At 32.8% G+C, this 27,496-nt stretch overlaps 1 long non-coding RNA gene across 1 annotated transcript in view; it reads left to right on the forward strand.

The window, feature by feature from the left end:
- Positions 1 to 2,063: 2,063 nt before the first annotated feature.
- The window catches only part of LOC111086017, a 53,075-nt gene continuing 27,642 nt past the window's right edge, over positions 2,064 to 27,496 (forward strand). The window contains exon 1 of the long non-coding RNA XR_002610794.1: positions 2,064 to 2,370. This is a non-coding gene — a long non-coding RNA (uncharacterized LOC111086017). The remainder of the gene's footprint in view (positions 2,371 to 27,496) is intronic.

The raw sequence follows: 27,496 nt of genomic DNA on the forward strand, positions 1-27,496 counted from the left end.
CAGGACGAAAAATACTAAGGAACAGGCAGTATTACGACAGCGGAAGTCACGTGACATGTCATGAGTTTCTAGAGGGATCATGACTTTTCTTGGCAACTCTAGCCTTTTCCAGGCGCCCTCTATTTTAGTATATAAGCCCGGCAAATAAAGCGGAGATATAATAGCAGATAGGAAGATATAGAGACAGATAATTGAGTCAAGTGAGCGGTAGTGACCGTAAGTAAAGTGCGTGAATCGTTGGGAATTATTGCGTGTGTTTAAGTTAAAGTGACTGTGGAAATTAAGTGTATTAAAGTTTGTAACGAGAAAGAATAAACTAGTTTTAATTAAGAAAGGACTTGTGTCGCTGAAGTTTCTCGGAAATTATCAAAAAAGCAGATACGTAACAATATCAATACCATGATAATCAAATCGATACGTAAACAAAATAGAACGGATACTATTAACACATACAACACGGATTACACGATTCTGTCCTTCTAGATGAAAATATTGTTCAGTTTTGCTCTGTACAGCTACACTAATGTTTGAGATCCACTGTTTAAATCCATCCCATTCTGTTGAAGAAAAAGTGATACCTTCCTTGGTTGGATATAGTTTTCCTTTTCCACAGTCTTTGAATTGTCAAATATGAATATTCAAGTTATTTTCGTAAGTTGAGAAAGTGGTGTAACGATCATTCCCAATAGGATAGGTATATTTTGTGTGTAATTGTTATGATATTGATAATCAGTGTAATAAATCCTGGTGGACATTTTTATGCAAACAAAACGTTTGTCCTGTCTTTGATTTAAAATAAACTTATTACTATTGTCAGATAAGTCAAAACTGGCCATTGTCAATGATTTGAAATCTTCGTCTAATATTTAGCAACAATGTTTCGAAACATGAGATAATTAAAATAACAATGAAATCTCACATATTTAAGTAGAATCGCTCTTTCATTTTGTTCTAAGTCGACTAAATACATAGATAGTGTATTATAATTTACTTTTATTTTAATAAAATTTTCCCGTATGCATTAACATTAAATATATACGCAGATAGCGACAGTGTGTTATAATTAACTTTTATTTTAATAAAACTTTTCCTTAAATTAATTATAATTGTCACACGTGTAGTACAGAACTTTCATTGTATTCTAAACGGATTGACTTTACTAAGTAACGACAGAAGTATAACAAATATTGTACACTAACTTGTATGAAGGTTAATTTAATCCATACATATTTCAGGATATTATGCTTTCAGATAAAAATTTGTCCAAATTATAAGTTGTACCATATGGAAATTTCTTTACGCTATTAAATGATTACACCTTCAAGAAGTTAAGCTTATGTATCTAACTTTACGTGTTATATTTAAACGACAAATATGTGAGTTCTAGATCGAAACTTATTATAATAGACGTAACAGTTTATTTGGATTGTAAACATATTTATAAAACATGAAAGAAAAGGTATGTATCATCTTTTATCATAAGAAACTTGAAATAGAATTTCTAGGTTGTTTGTCCGTTTTGTATAAACGATCGAAATACTTGTTATTTTTGGCGCGTTCCCTGACTATATATGAGTAAATATTTAAATATTCCCTAATGTATGTGTGAGACTTTACAAGTCTTGATTTGTATATTGAAGGTCAGTTTTAAACTCTAAGTAATGTGCACGGCTGACTTAGTTTTCAATTGCTTCGTATAAATTTTTAAAATAAAGAAAACTTTGATTACTTGTGTAAAATGAATATTAGTTAGAGTATATTATTATAAAATTATTATAGTAATTGATATTTTTTGTTACAAACACTGAATTATTATCGAAACTTTAATCACTTGGTCCTTGGACTAACTAGCCAGTTATTGTAGAATATACTTTGTCATTTTAATCCTATGGACCAAGCATGTTAGTAGCCTTGAATATCAAACACTTCCGACTGTCACGCTTTACTTTTATTTTTTCGATCTCTGCTCTACTTCTACATTGCAACACAGTACTTATTTCGCAAACCACATAGACTGGGTCAACTTAGAACTGACCTTTGTCATTCTAAGCAGATGGTTTTTCTAACTTGTATGTTTTCAAGCCAGTGAGTGATATTCAATGAGCAAAACTTAGTAAACTGTGTGTTGAGTTAAAGAAAGCGTTACATGTCTAGCCTTTCTTCTTACAATAACTATCTATATGATGTGAAGTAATGTTAAATGGTATCAAGGTCAGATACGGGTCCGTTAGTCGTATAATAAAAATAACATATAGAAATGTGTATGTGTGTTTCATGATTGTATGCTTTCATTGACGCAAGTATCACAGATATTTTGTAGACTACATTCTGAACACATTATATCACTAATGTGGTCCTCAAAGATTTATGGTAAGTGTTGTTATTCTATAATAGTAATTAATCATATGTAGTAAAATGTAATTTTTAGTCTCATTCAAACACGCTACGTTAAGTAATGTTTTTGACATCGATGACTTGTAGAAGTATCGTCACAGCATATTTGTTAAAATCCTACGGACAGTTGTAAAAATAATGGTAATTAAGTACATACATATGTGAAAGTTGTAAAACATAAGATAAAGTAACATGCGTAATTTGTTTTATAAAGTCAAATTAGTAAAAGTGTTATTGCACAATACTGACTATGTAAAATATTGTATAAAGTCAAAGTATAAGTTTTAATTATTACACGATATTGCCCTTTTTAGTCTACAGACACGCATTGTGTGCGTAGTAAAATTGTATATATTTGTGCTAGTGTTATGTTAAATAATATATCATGTTATTGAAAAACGATTGATAATTAAAAGAGTAAGTTTTAATTAAAATATCGTCCTTTTAGGACATATAAATGGTAAGGAAATTTAATTAACTGATGAATTAGCGTTAAGCGTCTTTTTTAATGACGATTTAATTAACTAATGAATTAGTGTTAAGCGTCTTTTTCAGGGTGATTTAATTATAAATTATTCTATTAATTATATTCTTGTTGAGACATGTATTGTATGAGTCATGGCTGCCTAAAAGCACGTTCTCAACTTTGTGGTAGGATGATTTAATTATTAATTAATGAATTAGTGTTCCTTTTTTACGATTAACTAATTACTTAGTACTAAGCGTCCTTTTAAGGACAAAATAATTAACTAATGAATTAGAATTAAGCGTCCTTTTAGGATGATTTAATTAATTAATTAATGATTAATTATCGACATGATGAGACATGTATTGTATAAGTCATGGCGGCCTAGAAACACGTTCTCTACTTTGTGGTACTATTATTAATCATCCATTGTGGCTGCCTGTCTGGTATCGAACTATAATTTCAGCCCTCCATAGGTTGTTTCGTACCCTCTGGTGACACCATGGTGAACTAGGACATCATGGCCGCCTATCATGGCGGCCTAGCAACGCGTCTCTAATGCGTCCCTCTGGTGTCAACTTTAGAAACTATGACTTGAACTGACTTGTATAGGTGAATTTTGAACTGCACAAATATTTTTACAGGCGCACAGTTTGTGATCAACTACATACTAGGAAAACTCCTGGTCATATCATTTACTATTATTTGAAAAGTAGTAAAAAAATCGGATATTACTCACTGAATGCAACCTGTGAATAAATATGTTCTAATATTAACATTCAAACAAACATATTGTAAAATAGAAATTGTAAACTTCGCTCTCAAAACTGAATAAAACAAAATATTTCATTTTAAAAATATTGTTGATTTAGTGAAGCTTATTATTTTGAAGAACCAAGAATAATGTAACTTAATTTATTCCACAAAAATCGAAAGGTTTGACTTCCATGTAATCTGCTTATACTGCTGAATCTAAACGTAACAAATATGGGGCGTAAAATAACTATAACAGGGCTCAAAGTACATTTTAAACTTCTCCTTTTATATATAACAACTTTCAGAAAATAGGCCTGATAATCCCATTTTCACCAGAAAAAATATATATAAATTTAAGACAAAAATACAAAATTCCTTAACTCGAGCGCTTTCGAAAGTGAACCTTTTTTCAGCAAGGACAAACTGTCCCTAAAGGTTTTTAACCGCGAGTAAAGGGTCCGTATTTTTTGTCCATGTAGTTAGGGGTAGGGTAAAAAGTAGGTCCAATTTGTAATCATAGCAAACTTGAAGAACAATTCCTCGAACATGCAAGTCATAACATCAATACATATATAAAAGAATTGGGATGTTGTTTTTATACCAAGATTCTAGAAACGGCTGTACTATCGAGTTTGCGCAGATAGTCATCGAAAAGCTTTGAGCGAAAGTCTAGCAAACAAATATCGACTTTTAATATTCTGGATTGTTTACTATCTGAGTTCTAATGCTGAACTTCATTGTAAATCAGTCACAAGTTACATAACATAAATATCACATAACATTATATTGTACTATGTTATATCGATATCCAATATAAGACTGGTAGACATATACTGTACACCATAATGCGTATATATGTTACGTAACGATTTGTGTTGTTTTAAGGATTTGCATGGCAAACAATAAGAATATAATATATTAATGTAATGTATAGTCTAATTGAACAGATTTTATAAATAAGTTGGTTTCAAAAGGAATAAAATAGAATGAACTATAGTAGACATAATTAAACAAATGCCATTGTCTCTGAAGTTATTATGTATGCATACATATAATGAAATAGATTAATTTCCCTTCAAGCTATGAAATTTTGAAAGACACAGTCGAATATTTTATTTCCTGAAGCTGAAGAAAGTTGCTCAGTATGATGAGTGCTTTATAGCAGGATATTTCAGTGAAAAAAAGTTAAGCTGAAATTAGTTTCTGACAGGGTCAGAAAATTGTTTGGGTCTTGGAGTACGATTTATTTCAGTAAGACATCAACTTATAACTTAATAAACTCGTTTTTTCTTTTCCGTTTAGATAATTATATTCATGCAAAATTAAATTGAAAGCTACTGGTATAAAAACAATTTCGCTACTGGTAATATATCAACATTCAGGAAATTAAGCCAAACATTTCTGTGAAGAAAAAAACAGAAGACTTAGATTATCAAAATACGTGATAAGCGAAAATTAAACACTCTCAACATACCTGAAGTGCAAAATGTAATATAGATGATATTTAAACAGGGTGAAAAATGAAATCCAACATATATATATATATCTATTATATAAAGCTCATCCAGCAAAAATATTCTGTTATCAACAGGTTATTAATGTATAACATGAACAAAAAGGCTAAAGATGTAGAGAAAGGGTTCTTTGCAGTTTCTTTACCCCATGACTAATGACACACGACCAGGTAAAGCCAGTATATAATCATGGATAGATAACAAATTACATTTCAGTTTAGGACAGTTGTTTTAGACGGATCAATAAGCTACAAGCGTGTATCTACGATTCGAAATAGAATAGCTATTATTCGTGCACATTCCCCTCAGAAAACAGGTTTCGGGTTTTCCTGGTATAAAAGCAATATTCGATATTAGCTCTCTATGTGGACCTGTGTGTATACAAAATTATTGGTTTTTCTACTTGACTTTACCCTGATTAACCCAAACTTCTTCACCATTGGTTTCGAGGAAGGCTCCAAGAGTCTCGGAATTCTTGTGGTGTGATTTTTATTTAATAATTTATGGATCACTGTTCTTTTATATTAGTAAGGCTGTGTGTGATCAATGTCATCCATCGTCTCAAGCAGCACAGATTTATAAAGGTAGTCATTACGAAGCTTCTTTAATATGCCAAAGATGTCAACAACTTGGTGTGATAAATCTTGCCTGTAAATGAAAAACGTGACGTTTGACATGTTTTTTGGACTATCAAATGAATATATTATACTTTACTACGAACCAGTATGGCTTTTAGAATGGCATTCTTTTCTTCGATGTGAAGGAGTAATAACTGTGTTCATTTCCATACTTGACAACTACTGTTGAAACGAAAATTTCTTTAACCCCAAAGAAGTATGCATAGTAAAACAACAACTAGAAAAAGTTGTATGCCACTTTCAGTTCCAAGTGTGTTTTAGTGAACTTCAAGTTAAACATTTATATTAAATTGGAAGCAACATAATTCAGAAAATTATGTTCATATCATATGCAGTTATTGTACAGTTGTTTAAAAGGAAATAAAGGAGTTTGCCATAATAAAGTATACAACCGCGTATAGTGTGTGATATGATATAAGAATGTTTTTATTTTCACACAATTATTTTTTAATAAAATCACATTTATTTTGGATCGCGTTAAGAGCTAATTTCGTCTCCATTAATTTCGAGACAATGTTTCAAACTTCTAACGCAGATAGCGCAGGGATTTTGAAGGCAACATTTTTACGTGTTTGCACAGATGTTTATTAGGCCATAATGTAACCCATGTCAGCAGTGTCTGAATGTCGACTCTAAACTATTGCTTCTTATAATGAGGATAATTTCATACTTTGTACATTCTTAGGATTTAAAAGAAGTTACCGGTGGATGCTGTTAACTAGTCTCTCTACTCTAGTCTATGAAGTAGTTAGCGCAGAAAGCCGTTCTGGAGGTTTTCGCAAATATCTAAAACAAACAAACAAAACAACAGGTAAAACCGATAATCCTCGCGTGCTCTCATTGTATTGAGCTACATTAGCACCGACTTGTATTACTACGTCGAATGAGAGCGATGTAAAATGATACGGCTCCTATTTTGCTTGCAGTAATTTAGGATATTACCGAACGTTTCCGCGAAGTAAACTACTGATCGTATATTAATACGTAAAGACATTGAGTAGCTACAACTTTCACAGAAACATCGTACCACGTAAATCATCTGGTACATGTATGTAATGATAGTTATAAAAGTTGAACACACGATAGTGTTGTCTGTTTTCCAAGCCTGATAATATCGTTTTTTTTTAAATAACAAGAACTGATTTTAAACATTCTAGTTTAAGATGAAACATCAAAACATGTTCGACTCAAAGAGTACATCTATTCAATACTCTTCAATGCGAATTTTATGCAGGGGAAGAAAAACAAAAGAGAAACACACACGTATGTATAACGGCATTATTTATACTTTATAAGAGTTCCACGAGTTTTAAACGTCAATCATAATACACCCGCAATTATATAACGTAAAATTAAAAATTTAATGAATTAATCTCAAGTTAGCTTATCACTTAAGCTGATGTAAAATGTCGGTTTTACAGCGACGTTTTCCTATGAAAAATCATGCTTATAAAGCTAAACTTGTATGTGATACCACAAAAATACTCCCCGCAATTTAATCTGTGGGTGCATTATACGAGTGACAGTCAATTCCTTAGTGTGTATAATGGGTGGTAGGATACTGCTGGCTGGAAACTTTCACTTTTTTCAGTAGTTCAAAATTAGGGACGGTGGCAGATAACTTTAGTATCTTTGCTTCAAACGGAATAGACATAAATTTAAATTTATAATTATAACTTAGTTAATAAACTATGTATGCAGAAGACGAACCAAAAGTAAACTGCTCCAGAGTAATATATAGTAATTCTTTTAAATTCCATCTAGTTCAAATTAACATACGATTTAACACTAACAGCATGCCATACAGACTTACAAATGACCAACGAGTTTTGGAGTTGTAAATCAAATGTATAATTTTAGATCACGTTTTATTTTGTTGCTCTGGCTTAAAAATACGTATATATTGTATAGTGATTTAACGTTACTTCAAAATATACCTAGTGTTAAAAGACGGATTATATCACCAAAGCTCGTTACTTTAAGTTTTATTCACAATCATTTATTTACTTTGTCGATGTTTTTACAAAACAAACTTTCTGGGGGCAGTAAAATTGTCCAAATTCAATTTTTTGGTTAAACTCCCAAAACACATGTAAAGTCAGTAGTTGTATTAGTGCCAAGGCTCGGGTTGTGTAACATTATACGTATATTTATAATTTATTAATTTAGATAATATTTATAACTGGGATATTTTCTGGCTCTCGGATTTACCTCAGGTTAATATATTAGGTCAAGAATACGAAGTTAAGAAGTGTTAATCTCCCCCTGAATTCGAACCGAATCAGTCATACAAAAAAAAAAAAAAAAAAAAAAACAGAGAGAGGGAAAAATATAGAAATCCAAACAATCTTTAGTTAACATAAAAACAAAACACAATATAATACATAACAATAGGGCGAGTGATCCTTGGGGATATATATTGAACAGTCCAAATATATTTGAGAAATCTTTATTAACAAACTCTTACTATTTCACTGTGACCCCCCTCTTGTAAGTTATGAGAAATATAACAAGCTAAGATCCAAATGAAGAACAACCCCCACAAGTTAAGTGAAAATAAAGTAAAACAGATAATCCAGTTACTTGAACCATAAGTTAAACCAACCAAACTCTGACTCCCTCAAAAGTCAAGAGTGTTACAATCCAAAGTTCAAATTAGAATAAAGTGAAAATAAAATCCAAGTTAAGTTTGGATGTTACTAAAAGTTACATGTAACGCAAAACTATGAGTTCAAAGACACTCTACTTCCCTGGAAGTAAAGGTCTGTATTAAGATACAGAATATAAAGAAGTGCCTGTCAAAATCTACTTGTGTTATGTTAAGCAAAGTATAACGTGCTTAAGTTTAAAATGAGAAGTTTGCTAAGATGTAAAATTTGAAAGTTTGCAAAAAACTAAAGCTCCCGCGGCAAATCTGGTCTTGTATACATGAAAACACTTAATCTAAATTTGCTCTCGATCCACGGTGAGCGAGCGGTTCGTGAGTTTGTAGCACACCGCTTGAAAGGGCGTGGCCGCCCCTGGCTATCATCCGATCCGCCAACAAGAAAAACATCAGAGAACATCGCAAGAGAACACAGAATACAAAATATTACAGCACGCTTAAGCGATAAAGAAATTTGAGTCTCACTGGTACAAACAGACAGCGATGAAAGATGCACTATTTTATTTTATTTTTTACGCATTAACTAAGGAAGTAGAAAACACATAGTACGACCCCATACCGAATTAGACTGTTTTGATTGTACTTAATGTTAGAAGATTAATAATAGGAAAAAAACTGTTGATAGCGGATTTTACGTTTAAACCAACGTATGTTTTAGGCAGTTGGATGTTGTGTCAGTTTTTAGAATTTAAACATAGTGGTTCATTTGTATTGCTGCATCCTATCTCAAATTAGCACCGGTCCAGTCATTTGGAGTTGTTTATTTACATTTTATACCACACGAACCTATGCCTCGATAGTCACTGTGCTATAAGGTCGTTCCCCCTGTGTTGCTTCAAGGACCCCCCAAGGGATACTTTGTTACTGCTGGACCACTGAGGTATATGAAATTTGCTTCTTCTTTAACATCTCGCTAACTTTTCTTCTCTTCACACCCCACCCACATGACATCACACCACACACACCTAACCCAACATATTCTGACTTACTGCTGATGAGAATATTTTTATCGCTGTTTTATTCAGTGTTTTCCTAACTTTGTTATATACGCGTTTTGAAGGAAGATTCTTTGATGCTTTCAACAATAGTTTTTGTTTAATGTAAAGTATAGTTGCCATTAACAAAACTTGATACTTTCAACAATAGTTTTTGTTTAATGTAAAGTATAGTTGCCATTAACAAAACTTGATACTTTCAACAATAGTTTTTGTTTAATGTAAAGTATAGTTGCCATTAACAAAACTTGATACTTTCAACAATAGTTTTTGTATAACGTAAAGTATTATTTTTTTATTCCTGTAAACTCCCAGTGGAGCATAGGGCCGCAACAACACCTCGCCAACGGAAGTTGTTGTTGCAGTTACTTGTAGCAGGTTGGTTTTTACGGGTTGGAGTTGCTAGCCCCGCGCCTAACCCTCCTCCTTTCTCATCCTGGATTTGGGAGCAGGCAAAGGTGGAGGTTGGCATGTTTGGTGCGACGGGGATTCGAATTGGTATAGTGAAGACTGTAATATCGAAGAAGTTTCTTAATCAAGTAAAATCTCTTTATGTTTGTTGTTAAGCCCAAAGCTACACAGAGTGCTATTTGTGTTATGCCCACCACGGGTATCAAAACTCAATTTTTAGCCTCATAAGTCTGGAGACTTACCGCTGAGCTACTGGGGGGGGGACGTCTCTTTATAAGCAATTATAGATCGCTTCTGTTTCAACATTCATTATAAAAAAATAAGTTTGTTCTACTCTTATGTATATATTCTCTACAGCTATCGAAGTCGGGCGTGATCTAGTGATTATCTGCTCAGACTGTGAATTCAAGAGTTCGTGGTTTGCGCATCGTTGCCAGAAAAACGTGTTTCGCACTCTTGGGCCGTGGGTGTGTTACAAAAGTGACTGTCAAATTCTACTATTTGGTCGTATAAGAGTATGGATGCTGTTTAATAGCTACTGTCTTCTGGTGAATTAGGGACGACTATGCGCACATAACCATTTGTGTAGCTTTATCAGGAAAATTCGAAAGTAACACAGATACCAAGAGAAGGAAAAGTATCATAATGACACAATCAATAAATAATAAGAATGTTCTTGTGAAAAGGCATAACAAATTAAAAGTATATTTTTATGTTATATTTAAATATGATAGTATCTAAAAATATTAAATAAATCAAAATGTTCGTGTAATTCCAACCAATAGAACCTGATGAATGCTAAAATCTTCAGACCAACAATGACGACATAATAGAACATTTCTTTTTTTAATTTATTGCAAATTTTATATTTGAATTCACGACATTGACATTGTGGCCTGTGCGAACTTTGTATTTGGTGCACTTGCCCCTGTAAAACTGACAAGAACTGCTAATTGTGATGTCGATTTTGGCGACCGTTGGGGTGGGCCCTTTATATTAAAGTGGGTAACGTGTTTCTGGGTAGTCCTGGTACTCTAAGTTGATCTATATTCCTTTGTTTTCCAATGCTATTAAATATAAGGGTTATTTCAGCGTTGGAAATTCTAAATCCTCGATCTGAAGACATTTTGCTGATCTGAGAGTATGAATACTTTGCGTCGAATAGGCTGTTACATACCCTTCCCAGAAGCGATCATATTTCGGTGACATCCTGCAATGTCACCATGTAATTTTGATACAGCTGTATATCGGCTGTGGTTCTAACGTGACTTACTGAATTGCATATTTAAAATCGTTTTAATATCGCGTGCTCCGTACTTTGGAGTAAGAAATTAGGGACTATTACGTACAAGTATCACTTGTGTATCTTTGCTCGTAAATTCTAAAACAGTGACAACCAAAAATATTTATTCCAGTCCTTGAAACTCCAGCAACATACCACAATTTGCCTTATTTATGCAAGTACAGAAGGCAAATGATAGAAACCTATAGTAACATAACCTTCTGATATTTCTTTCTTCTGATCTTATGTTATCATATGTTGTAGTGTAGTTATAAATACTGTATTTTTGTATTAAATATGAAATTAGTATTTGGCTGATTTTACTAATTTTGAATAGAATACAGAGTAAAGTTTTATTTTAGTTATTTTTAACATAACATAAAAAAATGTAATTCACGTTGAACGATCAGTAGGCTCGAATTTTAATGAAGAATGTTTTTTTAACATTGTTAAAACTTTTTTCTACCGAAGGGTTTCCCCGTGGCGAAAAAATCATTTGACGACTAGTTTATAAAATCTACTGAGGAGCAAAGAAAGGTTTAATGATAGCTGCTCAAATACTGAAGTCGTTATACAGAAGAGCACTGGACGGGTAAACAAAAGAAACAATAATGACTTGCCTTGAGAAATATATATTCCAGAGGGGGAAAAACTGCAAGAGAGTTATATCACATAGAATTATTTGTTTTTATTAGGAAAGTGTTATAATAAAGCAAACAAATAAATAAACGTCTGAATGCAGAGTACTTTGAAAGATTTTTAGAGGTAATTCGGGACTCATTAATATCTTTACAACCTGTGTTTTACTGATATAATATTTAACATATAGAATGTCATTACTTTTTATTTATATTTATTGTTTATTGCCATATTTTTTTTTATATAGATTGTTTTGCTTTGTTAGCTTAATAAATGCATTACTGTTACTGACATTGTAAAGAACTTGGGATATACCAGAAACAATCTATTCTTATTCAGTATCTAGCTATTACTGATATTGTAAATAACTTGGATTTACCAGAAACAATCTATTCTTATTCAGTATCTAGCTATTACTGATATTGTAAAGAACTTGGGATTTACCAGAAACAATCTATTCTTATTCAGTACTTAGCTATTAATGATATTGGAAAGAACTTGGGATTTATCAGAAACAATCTATTCTTAGTCAGGATCTAGCTGTTACTGACATTATAAACAAATGGATTGTTACCAGAAACAATATATTTATTAAGTATGTTGCTGTTACTGATATTGTAAAGATGGCTGAACCTCGTGAGATATTACTGGAACTACGGCAGAAAATATCATTAAACAGCAAGGGTAGTCAAATGATGAAACAATACATTCTAATCTTTATAAGCAGAAATGTAAGAAAAGTACATTTACTTAGTTATACTGATGGCCAGCTTGATTTTAGTTTCTCTCCAAGTACACAGTTGGCTATGATAGGAAATTATTATCATTATTTTAATTAAAATACGTGTTTTAATATTTTTTAGTTTCAGGAGAATAAGATATGTTATGTTGAATATATATGTATAGAAAATAATATTTCTATTTGGAAGTCAGTCTGTACCAGTAATAGTACTTTATTCACAGCATTTAGTACGAAAACAAAAGTTAAATTTCTATTTATAGCTTATACTAAATACAAAAGGTTAATGCTTATAGAATACATATTTTTAAAATGTAATAATAAGTTGATGTAGAGGTCATTAAGTCAAGAGTACAAACGTTTCAGACAGAGATCTCGGTTCATATGTAACTGTTTAAAGTAGAAGAATATATACTTTACACTATAATTCGTTTTTTAGTATTTGATTTTAAAAAACTTTTAAAAGATTAAATTATAAAACTCGATTGAATGATAAAAATTAATTGTGAAGAAAACTACATGCTACAGATAGAGCTAAAATAGCAATAAAGCAAATTCAAACAATGTTAGATTAGTGTTTCTAGTATGTACGAAATAAAGGCAACCTTTACGCATCCTCACAATTCTCTAACTGGACGCACATTGGCTATCGGAATTAGAATACTATTAATTTGAATTACATCTGATAACACCAAAGTTATAAAATGATAATTTACTATAATTATCAGTGTAATATTATGATGATAACACCAAAGTTATAAAATGATAATTTACTATAATTATCAGTGTAATATTATGATGATAATTATACACTATCTTGTACGATAAGTAATTTGTACAAGCATGGATATTTACAAATTAACTTATTTTGTAATTAGGAGTAATTAAATGAATGTTTAAGAAGGCGAATGAACTTTATTTTAATTCTTACTCTTATGCGAGAGTTAGAAAAAAGCCTAGAAGGTTATTTTCAGATTTGTGGTACTTATCTCAAATGCTGATATGAACTCCTCTTTGATTATCGAACCCCCAATGTCTGATAATTGAATAATTAAATTACTTGTTTCCCTTTGAAACATTTTATCAAAATTATGAAACAATAATATGCTGCGAAGAAAGGAAAGTTAATTGTTTTTAATTTTTTTATTCTATATCTGAAGATTTAGTTATTATAAAATCACACTTACATAGAGCAGACTTAAGTAGGGTTAAAACAATATTTATCACAGTAATATACGTAGGGTTCAAACAACATTCGTTACAGTAATACACTTAGGGTTAAAGTTTTACGTTTCACTAGGTTTACTTAGCATTGTCAGGTACATACAATTGAATAATGGAACGAAACTGTTACGTATTGCGGTTTCAGCAGCAATGATACATCGCTAATCAATAAAATATAAGCAATTCAAACACAACCGTTATATATGTAAAATGAAAATATATATAATTTTACACCTGAATACTAGTTAATGCTAGGTTTTTGTTTTTTAATAAAGAGAACTTCTTTGATTGTTCTTCTATTTATATAATTTTTTTCTGCCAATGATTTCAACATCGAAAAAACAACAACAACAATAAAGGAGTATTTATTTTGAGCCACGCTCTTAAACACAAGGAATGGGACTTATACATGTTCTTTTGATCTTATAGACATTTGTTAATCGGATTTTCCAATGTAAGAATTACCACAGTCTTTTAAAGAAATGATTCTGAAGTGCCTTTGTCAACAAATTTCCATTTTATGTTTTTTAGTTGTTTTTAACCACGTTTTTTGAATAGCATATTAGAACCTGGGAATACATGGTACAACACCATAAAAAGATGATTTTTCTTTTCAAATCGTTGATTATATCTTCAGTTCGTGACACTAATTGTCTAGAGGTGACGTTTTATTTATGATTGGGAGAGGATATTTGTTTTACAATTTAACCAAGTGACTGCTGATTCGTCACATAGGGTATAGTTCGCCTATGGCAGTTGAATGCGAGTGTGCTGTATACAGTGTACAGCTCGCAAAAATCCCGCGAATCTTTAAAACAATCGCAGTTAAAGGGTTAAACTGTAATTTTAACACATTTATCTCTGTTGAAAAAGCCCGAGAAGAAGAGTAAATATTGAAATCTTGACGATTCTTCCTTTTTTTGTATAGGATCATGGAAAGAATTCCAATGAATATAAGCGTAGATAGCCCTGGTGCTTTGCGTCATTAAACCTAACCAACCAATAAATATAAATTCCCGAATGCATGTTTTTACGAAAAACAATGGCATAAAATCCACTTCCACTTTCTTCATTCAAAGCATTTAAAAATCATTTTTTCCACCGACTTCATTTTCAACTGTAAACATGATGTTAAGGTGAATTATTTCCAAATGTGAAAGAATACTAACGATATAATAATATTCCTTAAATGCTATACGTCATCTACATAACGGATCCATAAAATAGGAGGATGGAGTGAAGTGGTAATTTCTTTAATCCTGCCTATGAATAAAGTATTTAAATTAGGTGAAATAGGATTTCCCACGCTTAGATCGTCGATCTGGTCATAATGAAAATTCTGAAATAGAAAATTTGTACGAGAAACGTAAAAGTGAAAAAACAAACAAATCTTTCATAGCGGAAAGATCTAAGAAAGACCTAGGATTGTGATAATTTTAAAAACAAACCAAAGCACAGTGAATTGTTCTTCTTCAACAGGCACTTGTGTGAACCAAAGCACAGTGAATTGTTCTTCTTCAACAGGCACTTGTGTGAACCAAAGCACAGTGAATTGTTCTTCTTCAACAGGCCCTTGTGTGAACCAAAGCACAGTGAATTGTTCTTCTTCAACAGGCACTTGTGTGAACCAAAGCACAGTGAATTGTTCTTCTTCCACAGCACTTGTGTGAATAGAGTCAAAGTTGACCATAAAGGCCCCCTGGTCGGAACCTTTTAGTTTTATGGCGAAAGATTCAGAGTTTTTCACAAAAGAAGAAGAAGCTTTACTGACATAAAGGGCGACTACCCAAGCAAGAAATTTTCCGATTTTATAGTTATAAGTTTTTATAAGAGAAACTATTGGAGATAAAGAAGCATTTGGTTTATAGATATTTGATAGGCTATGTATTTGTGGTATACGAGAAGAAAAGTCGCAAAAAATTAACAAACCACGGGAAGCTTTGTCAGACTTGTACAACTGTAGTAGATAGGAATTTAATGTGTGTTCTCGGTTGAATATTAAATCCGTATCTGATTTCGCAGAGTGAGCTGAATCACTTAAATCAGTGTTCATGTCATTGAGATACTTACAGCGACCCATGACAACAACAGAAATGCCTATACATGCTTTTAATAAAACAATGTCTTGATCACTTTTTAGAGATCGTATGACTTTTAATATTTCCGATTTTAAATTGGGCATTAACACACAGGGTCGATCAATAAGTTTAATGACGTTTAGGGAGAAACTCTGGAATAGTTTCTTAGGTAGGAAGATTGTTTGGGAGGTGAGGGAAAAGCACTTTCGGTAATTTAAGATGGCTAGGAAAAGGATTATTTTGAGAATAATCACTGTCATATAAGCTATTGTCTTGTTTTTCGGATACCAGCTTACATTTCGAATGTTCTAGCTAGATCCCCCTAGTCTTGTTTTTATGTATATTTCGGGAATTTGCTTGGGAGTAATGACAAAGTTGTAACCTTTACTTAAAAGTAATTGTCGGCTTGATAGATTGAAAACAACTCGTTTAGTACTGAAACTTGATGACGTGTTGTTTTTCTGAAGCCATGACTGACCTTTTTAAATATGTGAGAATGTTGATAATTTACAGTTTGTTCTAAGTTAACGACATTTTTATCAATTAGGTAGACGATGTTTCGGTAATCTTCTTGATTCAAAGAGGATTTAGGTAATTATTTAAACAAGTGGTCGTGCTGTTACATGGAGAATGAATTTTTTACTTTTCACGTATGTGCTCTCTGAGGAGTTTAACTTGCATGCTTCTAATACCCTGCGGTGAGTAGTGATTAAACATACTCAGATAACGTATAGGTTTGTTTGTTTGTAGTTATCTGCACTCTGCCCACCACGGGTATCGAAACCCGGATTCTAGCGTTGTAAGTCCGCAGACATACCGCTGTGCCACTGGGGGGCTAACTTATACGAAAGAAATATAAGGATTAAGTTATTGTCTTGGTATCTTTGAAGAAAAGTATTTCTAAGCTTGCCTTTTTTGAACAAAGAATAATTTTTTGAAGTTTTCTAAAAGAAAACTAGGTCTTCAGACTGTAAATGCTAGTTAAATATTCTGAGAAGGATGCCATAACAAAAGTAAAGAAGCTAGTATTGTGTCTAACGATGAAACACGGCAGACGTTGAATTAGTTGATATAAATCTTCTTGAGACTCCAAGAGTAAAACTGAATTAAATTTAAGGAAGAACTTGTAACATCAAAATTATTGCTTAGTGATAAAACAAGTAATAACTTTTTAAAAACTTATTTTGTAATTTTAATTTAAAAAACAACAACACTACGTTTCGCTAGGCCTCCCAGTGGCACGGAGGCAAGAGTAAAAACTGAGTTTCGATACACGTGACGGGTATCGATAGTCCATTGTGTAGTTTAACTACTAACAAACAAATAATACATTTCTACAGGTTTATCTAGTGTAGTCAGATTGATACAATTGAATAATATTTTTTTGATTTTTCATGTTAATAGGTTTTAATTTTCATGTCCTGATGAAATCAACAATTTACCACCACAATGGACTACTCCGCTGGATTGTGCATGAATCATCATTTACACCATTTTGTTATGTCTTTAAGGTTTATTAAATACAGAATGATTTGCAGTGACAGAAAGTTCTTCACAAACTAGCTCATCATTCTAAGATAAACAGATCCTTATGATCAAGCAAAAATATATCAGTATTTACATATATATTACAGTGTATGTTTGTTATGGATTTCACGCAAAGCTAAACGAGGGCTATCTGCGATAGTCGTCACTAATTTAGCAGTGACTAGAGGGAAGGCAGCTAGTCATCACCACCCACCGCCAACACTTGGGCTACTCTTTTACCAACGAATAGTGGGATTGACCGTCACATTATAACGCCCCCACGGCTGAAAGGGCGAGCATGTTTGGTGTGACGGGGATTCGAACCCGCGACCCTCAGATTGCGAGTCGAGTGCCTTAACCATACTGCTAACTTAACGAGTTTTTCTAAGTCTGCAGCTACCAATATCACCAGGTTTGATAGGATCTTACTAAATCTCCGGAACAGAACCAGTTTTATTATATCGATGATCAAAATAAAAAGTTAACCTTCAACGAAGGTATGAGTTATGGGTTTCCTACCGTCACTCTCATCTGAGTGCATGCTAGATTCAAGTATAGATACCAGTTACTTAGCTGAGACTGTCTTCTCTTATTTAATAGTAAGCTAATGTCTCTTAAATGTATTCCTACTTTAGCAAAAGTTCCTAGTTTAAAATATACGGTGTGTAAGTCTATAAGTTTGTTAATCAGCTTAACTTCGAGATGCTTTCTTGCATTTATCGACCGTTTATTTAGTTTTGATTTCAAGAATCGTCTTGAGTTAATTCAACAGTAATACAGATGTTATTACCATCCTAACAAATGTTTTTCTAACAGTATTTTTAGTTTTAAAATTAAACATTTACCTCTCTTGGATGCTCTTATGCTCTAGCAATACGGTATGATTAACTTCTGTAATTAACATTCACATCTAATTAAGCCTGCAGTAAAGGTCGGTTATATAGCCATTAGAAGGTGAAATAGCACAAAATTAAGCAAGACCTAAAAGTATGCAGAAATGTTGATGTGTTCATGTTTACATACTTTATGATATGATTGACTTCTGTAATTAACATCCACATCTAATTAAACCTACAATAAAGGTGGGTAATATACTTATTGGAATGTGTTTGTTTGTAATTAAGCACTAAGCTGCACAATGGACTATTTGTACTCTGCACACCGCGAGTATCGAAACCCGGATTCTAGCGTTGTCAGTCTGCAGACATACCGCTATGCCACTGGGGAGCATTAGAATGCGAAATAGCACAAAATTAAGCAAAAGTGAAGGTAGGAAAAAAATGTTGATATGTTTGTATTTACATGAGATGCAAATTGATCCTCACCGTGGACGAAAGGATAACTCAAAATCTTTTATTCATGCCAAGGTTGAGTTAATGTTTATGGTATAATAAAGGTAAAATTGAAGATTTGATACTTTTTTCTATTTTTATGATTTTTATTTATTTCTTAGCTAAGGCGATCTCCTTTTTTTGGCAAAAGAAAGAAAGAGATATAAATGGTAAAAGGTTTTTATTCTGTTCACTGATAAAACCAGTAACATTCCTAGAAAAACATTTGAACAACACAAACGGATAATGATATAATTAAATACAATAAGGCTTCCAGAACTTATCAATAATAATATATTTTTGCCCAATCCAAATCCAAAATGTCTACACTGACAGTAAACGTGAAGTAAATTCAAGTAGAGAAATCGTAAGTAAGGAATTCCTTAAGTAACCGCAAGTATTTTTATTTATAAAACAAAATAAACACATACACTTAAATTATAAACGATTTTTTAGACGAAATTTGCTAATGTGACTAAAGGTTTCTGGTGTAACTGTCCCTAATTTTGAGCTACTGACCAGAGGGAAGGCATCTAGCCAGCAATACTGCCACCAGGGATTTTTCTTGTTCTTTGAATCAAATAACGGAATTGACATTCACTTTTATAATGTGCCTACAGTTGATAGTGTGGAGTGTATTCAGTATCGTCTCGTCTCTAATCACAGATCTTATGATCAACAGTTAACATGCTAAACACTAGATTACGTCCAGTTCTTTTAGGTTTAATAGAGAAGTTCGATCTGGTTTGTTTTATGAACCAAACCATACAGATCTTTAAAAGATAGGTAGCCAGAAAAGCTACAAATCAGCAAATCACGTGACAACCACAGATGGCGGCAAGTATCCAAATTACATTTTGGCATCTTTAGATAGTGCGACGCCATTGAAAACTGACTGCTTTTAGGAAGAGTATATAACAGATCTTCTATTGTAAAATAGTCATACACTCAGATCATAAAGAGTTGTTCAGATTAGGATTTAGAATTTTCAAGATGATGATATCCCTTGTGCTTCATAGCTTTCCAAAAACAAATGAATATGGATCAACTTGGGACACCAGGACCATCGAAAAAGAAACCTGCAAGAAGTCATATCCCAGCCGCGGTAATAAAAAGTTCAGCATCTTGTAAAAGGTAAGAATACACGACACTAAAGATCAATACCAAAAGCGTCCACGTTCCCCAACCAACAGTATGCAATGTAACGAAGAAGGATTTTTGCCTAGAAATGTGATACAGTAAACGTGTACACAAGTTTCTTCCATGACATATCTACTCAATGTCACATACCTCAAGCAGCTGGATAATAAATGGATATTCATGCTATTCCATATGAAGACATACCATAAAAGTTTGAGGTGCAGCGCTTATGAATTTCTTTGTGATAGGAGTGCAGGGAAATCATTCTCTTTATACATTAGATAGCTTCTGGAAAAGTAAGGAGGAGGGGTGTAATTTAAACATAACAACTTTACGACAGAGCCTTTTGCAAAAGAAACTGTACCAAGGAGCTATTGTCAGGACGCACAGTCATCATACAGTGTATGACTGGACGCAGCGATATGGACTTGAGTAGCGTGTTCAGGCTCCAAAATAATTTTTTATGTACTTCTGTAGTGTTCTACCCAATCTTTATCTCTAATACGTTAGGCTGGTCTGGGGGAATATCTGCACTTAATGAAAATTATCTTCAAATTGAGAAACATGTTAAGTACTTATAATACATAACTATTGTTTTATTTCTGTAATACTATTAACCACATTCGTTCAAAGCCAATTAAACTCACGAAGTAGTTGAAAAATTCCTTAATTTATTCATTAGTTATTAAAGAGATATACAGTAGTTCTTAATTGTCTGCATTTCATAGTCAAACAGAAAACTTTCATATAATAAATATCTGAAAGTTTATTGACTCTTATTTGAACGATGGTCTAGGTCTCATGTTGCCTTTAAAATTACTTCTTTCATTGTCATTTATAGTCATTCTGATAGCCATGACTAAGCACCATTACCCAACATCACACATTTTGTTGTAATAAGCCTCTGCTAAATATGGCAAGGTCAGTCTTAGAAAACTTTTCAAAGACTCTCCTATGTATGTGGATGTAAGTTTCTAATACTTAGTTTAAACTGAAAGCACAAAAGTGTATTGCATCTACATTTGAGTACTTGAGGTATGTATTGGAACGGAATGCTGTAATTTCAATTCCTTCCACCATTTTCTTTTATGAAAATAGCTAACAATTTCAGATGTAGCTGAATTTTCTGAACTTTGCTTATGACCCTTTGTCAACTTCAATTCCTTGTTTACTATCTTGTAAACAATATCAGCAGATATGCACAATTTCATCGAAATTACTTTCTGGGCCACTGGATTACTTTTCATCATCACAACATGTTTTGTTTGTTCGTTGTTAAATGCAAAACTACAAAATAGGTTATCTGCTCACCGCGGAAATGAACACTCAATTTTTAGAGTTATAAGACCTTAGATTTACCGCTTAGCCACCAGGGGGTATACACCTTGTGTACTGTGAATGTAGCATTGCTCCAGATTTGATTGGTGTGTGGGCTTCCAAATCCTAAATGATCTAAGAAAATTTCATACTTCCAGCAAGGACATTAAAGGGACATTTCTTTGAAATATTGTTTTCCTTTGGCTATAAATCATTTAACAATCTCACTATATGAATATTTTATTTGTAAGGACTTACCACATTATTCCAGCCATAAGTGGCCCTGTGGTGATATTGCACTTTCGAATGATCGGGAGTTCATGCAACATGAATGCGATGTGTATATATTAAACATGTTGCCTATAGCAACAATACCCCATATATATTTTACGGTATTAACATATAATCGTCAATGTAAAGTGCTATTAATTCTCTGTGCTAAACATTTCAGTTACAAAATACACAATATCTTCTCCAGATTGACTGTAATATGTTCACAAAAATGTCCCACATTAGATTTGTTTGCTTGTTTATTGAATTTCGCACAGAGCTACTCAAGGGCTATCTGTGCTAGCCGTCCCTAATTTTGAAGTTACAGACTAGAAGGAAAGCAACTAGTCTTCACTATTCTCCACCAGCTCTTGGGCTACTCTTTTACCAAGGAATAGTAGGATTGACCGTAACATTATAACGTCCCCCACGGCTGAAAGAGAGAGCATGTTTGGTAACTGGATTCAATTCCCTGCGTCAAAAAGAGCGTAGAGAGCCCATTGTGTATCTTTTTGCTAAAACAACAACAGCAACAAATGTTCACAAACAAAAAAAAAACAATTTAGAAGTAGCATTGATAGAAAAACCTTGTACAGAAGTTACCAGTTTTTATGCTTAAAACTCTTACATGGTGATACCTAAAACTGAACAATAATATTCACTGCCAAACTGAAGTAACTGCTTATTTTTGTGCATAAAATAAAACCATTGGTAATCAATAAAATTTTACTGTCTATGAAGGTATTTAAATGTAAAACGTTTAAGAGCCAATGTGGGTACACCAATTATTTAGTCTTTTTCAAGTTCTCTTTTTAACCAGGAGTAAAAAGTCTTGTTTTTGATTAATCTTGTCGTTATGTCTTTGAACCCGCCAAGTTATTCTTAACTTTGAGAAATATCGCAAATTTAAAAAGAGTGCTAAGAATATTTTACGGCTTTCAAAGAAATAGGTTTTAATGTGCTCTTACTTTGTTATGAATTGTAAATATGAATTTATGTATGAAAATGCACAAAAATAGCCGATTGTTGGAGTAAACATATAAACGTACTTTTTTCAAATTACTCATATCTCATTACCTTTTTGTGAATCTGTTCTTGATGATCATTTTATCTTCTCAGTCCTTTGATATAGAATTAACAATTCAATAATAATCTTTCACATTTAAGTACCAAAGCAATAAAAGAAAACTAAACAACGTATAAAATATTCATACGACCCCATATTCTTTTTTCACGTGCTGGATTTATTATGTGAAGAGACATCGTTCATGGTTCAAGTTTTTTAAAAATCAATCACCCTATATTTTGTGGGCTAAATATATATTTAAATGGTATGGTCGTTGCATAAGACAGGGAAAATAATCTAAATATAGGGTAACTAGGGGGTTTCTTCCAATGTATAATTTTTTTCTTAAAGTACAAGTTAGTGCTTTTCGGTTATTGTGTCTTTGATATTCATATGATGCAATCTGTGGTTGATAGTTACAAAATAATTTCAAGAAGCAACAGCAAATCTCTAAACACCTGCCCGCTCATAGGTTACTTAAATAAACTGAATAACACAAATGATTTGAAAGTAATTGGCTAAAGAATCCTAGAAACATTTCTAACGCAAAGCTATGGGTGGTAGATATACTACTAAGTAAAGCAAAATTATATAATTAGCATATTTATTGCTCGTGACGGGAAATGATAAATTAGTTTAGGACAAACCATTCAGCTATTTCTAGAAAAAATTAGCTACCAAACATGATGAAACCCCGAAAACTGAAATAAAGTTTTTTCGATAAAGAACATAAAGTAACTGAAAGTAACGCAAAGACAACTTTAATGAATACGGGGAGATAATTATTTACTTCAAATTAGTGATCTACAAAGAGTGAGTGTAATATATTAACACTAATATGGTTGCTAATGCATTATCAAATATTTTCTAATCTTTCGAACCAAATTATATGCTTGTCACTTTGAAAAACAACTTCTAAAACGTTGTACACGATGGGTGTATAAGATCATTGTATTTATGTTTTTTAACCAGTATAAAGCATATTAAAAACTCTGAATATTTTGATATAAAAGTTATCAAGAGATAATAACACTTTCTTAGAAACTTTATGTGTAATGACGGTTTAAGAAGTGATGAAATATAATTATGCTTGATCAGTTTTGTAGCAGTTCATATTAAGCTAAATAAATATGATTACGTTCTGATTATATACAAGCTCAACACTGCAGCTAAAATAAAAAAAAATGCATTAGTTTTGGTTTCTAATTTCTCTTCGTTACTTACTAAAGTTTAGTTTAAAGGGTTATTTAGAGAATTGAAATTAAGATGAAAATATAACCGTGTGTAATGTAAATATGTATGATATTGTAAATTTTGGAGCATTCTGAATTAATTTACTAGTTAAGCAGTGTTATTATAAAAATGTTCTCGGCCTTAATCCCATAAAGTTTGGAAGTTTTGCAACAATGCAGAATAGTCACTTATAAGTATTAATGATTGACCATATTCTTCATGAAACTTAAATATAAAGTGTAAAACAAGTGAGGAACACTAGGAATCTGTAATGTTTCATTTGTAAGAATAAGAATAAAATCGGTAATAAACATCATCACCATTGGTTTATTCATATGTAATTTAGGCATTTAATCTGAAATTCAAATTATAGGTTACTCATTTATAGCTTTGAACTGAACCACAGAGATTAAACTGCTTTAAGTTGCTCATATTCCATGGCACGTGGAATATTTAACTCAATTGGAGAGTCATAGGATAAATGGAAACCTGTTCCACATTGGCTATATTCTTATATTAAGGAGCCAACGGTGTTTAGTAGGGATCCAATAATGCTATCCATTCTTAAGGTTGTTTTGCGATCATGTTCTTTTGAGGATAAATAGGTGCACATTATGGAGCTTCTTGCTGTTGTAATGTCTATTTTTGTCGGTGAAGAGAAAAAATAACTTAGGGACCCGTGTTTAATGGCAGCCTCGAGGTCTCATGTCGAGACTGTCAGTGTACACGGCCAATCTTGATAAAAGATTTAGCACAAAGGATCACATATAAAGTGTAATAAACTTAAAATAAGACCCAAAACTGGAGCGCTTTCGAATAGTTGACTATTCTTCTTCAGGAGAACAAAGGACCAAAAGTTTTTAAAATGTAGACAAGCACAGCAACAGTTGGAATTTCCCTCGTAGAGTAAGGAAGTCAACCACACAGTTCTCCTTTAAGTTACAGAGTCACAAAATACCTGTATACAATCTACACTAAACATACGACGACTTTCTTGAATTACGGGAACATCCAAATGCATGGCAATAACACTGATAATATTACTTTACAAGTCTTTCTTTAATGCCTCTTTACTACGTGTTTCCAACGAGGAGGCCCGGCAAGGCTAGGTGGTTAAGGCACTCGACTCCCAATCTGAGGGTCGCGGGTTCGAATCCCTGTCACACCAAACATGCTCGCCCTTTCAGCCGTGGGGGCGTTATAAGTGACGATCAATCCCACTATTCGTTGGTAAAAGAGTAGCCCAAGAGTTGGCGGTGGGTGGTGATGACTAGCTGCCTTCGCTCTAGTCTTATACTGCTAAATTAGGGACGGCTAGCGCAGATAGCCCTCGTGTAGCTTTGCGCGAAATTCAAAAACAAACAAACAAACAATCCATCGAGGAGAAAATAATGTAATAGCATTTGGACTGTACACACCTTGCGACACATGCGGCTACTGACGATACCTTTTGCCTAATATCAGAGTGTGTAGGCTAGAAATGTAACAAAGTCTCGGTCAAAACACCATTTATTACGGTATTTAACTTTAGGCGTTGTATTTCCAGCTAACCCTATAAGTTCCGGTACTAGACAAAAGGCTTCGTCGGCAACTGCGTGCGTCGCAAGATGTGTACAGTTCAATATTTATAAAACGATACATTATGTATAATAAAATCTTTCCAAGACAGATAATTGTAAGAGTATGTAAAGTAAACTATTGGCTATGCTATAATATTTGCATCGTTCTGTTGTTTTTATCACGCAGACTGTTTTAATTTATCCATTATTTGAAAGTTACAAGTGAAACCAATATTTTAACGAGACAACCATTATAGTAGTGTTATATGTGTTTGTTTTTATCACGTAGACTGTTTTAATTTATCGATTATTTTAACGAGACAACTATTATAGTAGTGTTATATGTGTTTGTTTTTATCACGCAGACTGTTTTAATTTATCCATTATTTTAACGAGACAACTATTATAGTAGTGTTATATAAGGACTATAATTAAACCTAGACTACAATGTTGATGACATAATCAAATGTTGAGACACTCTATGATGAGCTCATCATCCTATTGAACTACTTGTTTATTGAAACACTAGCGGCACTAACCTTAGTAGCACAATTTGCAAGTAATATATCATCCGTCTATAGAACCTTAGTAACACAATCCACCTAGTAACATCACATGCTTTTGTAAAGCACATGAAATACAGTTAAGTAAAAAATGAAAACTGTAAACATAAGTTGAGATGAGTTAAAATCTGTATGCAGTTCTACCAAAGTATAGTGACACCGTTTATAGAAACACTATCTTCCTTTAAAATGTACACAATTAAGTTGAGAGAAATTAAGATCTGTCTGTAATGCTACGGGACTATAGTAACACTATATCAACCTCTCTGTAAAACACACACAATATCTAAGCATAAAGTATAAAGTTGATAAGAACTAGAGATTAAAATAGCAGATATAATTTTATACTTATAAAGCGAAACTATAATTGTGGTAAAAATGTTCAGTGCTGATGATTGTATACATATTTTTTTCAAATAAAATAAAATATTAGTCTTAAAACTTTGAGTATTACTATTAAGTTGAGACATGTTTATCTATATCATCCTTTGGTAGTTTGCTCGTGAACTATCTGCGCGGTCATTATACCAACACGCCCTCTGGTGCCACTGCGTGGAACTATAACCCCTAGCAACACGCCCTCTGGTGCCTATTACGTAATAATTACGTAACCTTGGGTATCGGCATAATTTGAATATTAAGCCTACATTCTTTGATTTCCACTCACCTAGGGACCTCCCCCCCCCCCCCACCCCACACACACACTGAGGCGGCATTTTCTTGTCTCTAGCGATTGAAAAGTATGTATCAGCGGTGGAGGTACAGTGGGTAAAAATATGTATTTATGGGTGTACTTACCGATATATCTAATAGAAAGTTACCACTAAAGTCACACTTTGTGCTGCCATACGATAGTGTAGTAAGCTGTGTTAAACTGGTCACCACGTTCCTTGACAAAGATGAGACTGACGAACTACATTCAAACCCACTGCACTTTACTCCCGTGAAACATGGAAAAATTACTGTTGGGAGACACGTGAGTACAGATATTAGCGATGCACGGGAAGTACCTTTTCCAGAGCAGTGTTTGAGGATACTCAGGGTCTTATTAAAACCTTGATTTTAACTATATGATATCAGTGCTAGGATTTCCCCACTGTTTGTTGTGCCCACAATCCATATTACAGTGAAATATTATAAACTCTAAAGATGTAAAGCGACCTCTACCAAAACTCCATTTAAAAGTGCAAGTTAAATGACATATATTTGCATTTCGAATCACAAGAGAGACAGAACATCAAACAATCGATTTGCATAAAAATAAAATAAAGGGGTGGGTGATCGACTCGACACTAAATTATAGCAATGTTTATCTTGTCACAGCTAGTACATTATTTTCTGGTTATCCTAACAGTCTTTAGTATTTATTAATCAACATTAAAGGATTTTTTTTATTTACCTTTAGGTAAAATATAAATAGGATTTTATTAACACAACACGGGACTTCAAGTACACTAATATTAAAAGAATAAGTTATAATTAAAGTTTCCAGGAAATCTCAAATTTCTGTAAACATTTAAATATTTGTTTTATATGTGTCTTTGTGAATTATAATCGAAAAAAATAATAAACTAGGTAACGGTGCTCAAAGATAAAGTGTTCCAAACTCTTATACATTCTAATCGTATAGTAGCATTTTAACGTTTCTCTTATAATGTAAACATGTCCCGAAGTATTGTTTGTTTGTAA

Source organism: Limulus polyphemus, unplaced genomic scaffold, assembly GCF_000517525.1.
Source record: "Limulus polyphemus unplaced genomic scaffold, Limulus_polyphemus-2.1.2 Scaffold785, whole genome shotgun sequence".
Classification (NCBI taxonomy): domain Eukaryota; kingdom Metazoa; phylum Arthropoda; class Merostomata; order Xiphosura; family Limulidae; genus Limulus; species Limulus polyphemus.